Source organism: Coenobita brevimanus, unplaced genomic scaffold (genome assembly GCF_032717465.1).
Source record: "Coenobita brevimanus isolate Jiangsu-jjx unplaced genomic scaffold, ASM3271746v2 jjx.HiC_scaffold_170, whole genome shotgun sequence".
Taxonomy (NCBI): domain Eukaryota; kingdom Metazoa; phylum Arthropoda; class Malacostraca; order Decapoda; family Coenobitidae; genus Coenobita; species Coenobita brevimanus.
The window spans coordinates 102,993-104,618 of record NW_027642559.1 but is presented as its reverse complement, the minus strand read 5'-3'; positions in this window follow the sequence as shown (position 1 = coordinate 104,618).

Genomic DNA, 1,626 nt, shown 5'->3' with positions numbered 1-1,626 from the left:
TTTTTAGTACTGAGACAGGAATGAGTCTCCTTGATTACTAGTTCAACTGACCCTCCAGTCTGGCCCCACTTTGTCAGAGGAACATAAAAGCATTACGGCCATTCAAACCACCAAGGAAGTTGTACTAGACCTATTACTTGACCACTGCCCCAAATTAGAAAGTTACCTAAATCCAAATAAAATGTGCAACCATTTCTATTTTCCCTCCTTTTTCTCTTATTTCCTTTTTCTTCTGTTAATAATTTATCCTGTACATACTGCCTACCTAGCCACTACAGCCATTCAAAGCCTATAACACTGCACGCCAGCACTACATTTCACAAGATAGAGTCAATATTTCTTTTCTCGCCCCTAAAACGGCCCCCATTCAGAAGGAACTGTGCTGTGAAAATACATGGAATATCACAGTACAGGTCATCGGCTCCGACCACCTGCACTTGTCGCAGTCCGCCGATGGCTGTGGCCGTCAACCTCTTATTTTTTATTTTTTATTCCAGTACTTTATTATTTCAGAGTGTACACAGCTTTTTTTATAAATAAATATATATATATACAGTACTTTATTTGTATTATTTCACACTGTACCTAGCTACCTATACACACAAGGCCACTACAGACATCCACAAATCTGCAGCCAAACAGGACCCTTCAAAAACCATCACCAGACACCCACCCTTCACAGACAACCCTACCCAGAGAAACACCAATACACCTACTCTCTCTCACCCTCTCTTTACTCTAACTTGGTCTAAAAATGCCTTGTGCTCTCTCTCATAGATCTATCTATCTATCTATTGCCAGACGCCTTAATCCCGTACAGGATGGCCACAAACGTATCGCCTCTCTCATGGATGCTGGGTTTTAAGCATAGTATATAAACACTAAAATACGATGCTGGTTATGAAGAAGAGCTATGGAAGGCATGTAATAAAAACTTGCATTACAGAAAGTACTTTTAAAAAATCTATAAGCCAAGAAACTGTTTACAATGCTGGGTGGTAACCATATAATCAAACCATATGTGCTCCCTATGTGTCAACAAGTGGGTTGGTGAAGGGCTAGTGCCCCTCCCCATAAATAAAAGTCAAGGCCTCCCCCTTATGGGATTATGGCAGCTGGCAGTAGGCAGACAGATAGATATTCTCATCCTATACCCAACACTTAAATTCACAAGGATACATAATTTCTTTCCTACCCCCTTAAAACGGCCCCCATTCCAACAGAACCATACTGGGAAAAACACATGGAATTTCACAGTACAGGTCAGAGGCTCTGTCCACCTGCAATACCTGTAGCCAAAGTGCAGATCCACCAGTGGCTGTGGCCGTCATCCACTTTTTTCTCTCTCTCTTTTCTAACTTTATTTCTACTACTTCAGACGGTACATAGCAACTACCTACATATACATGGCCACTACAGCCAAACAGAAGCCTTCAAAAACCATCCTGAGACACCCACCGTTCAGACACAACCACATCCAGAAAAACACAACCTATACTCTCTCTCTCTTTTTACTCTAACTTGGTCTAAAAATGCCCTGTGCTCTCTCTCATGGATGCTGTATTGTAAGAATACAGTATATAAGCACTAAAATATGATGCTGGTTTGGAAGAACAGCTATGGAAA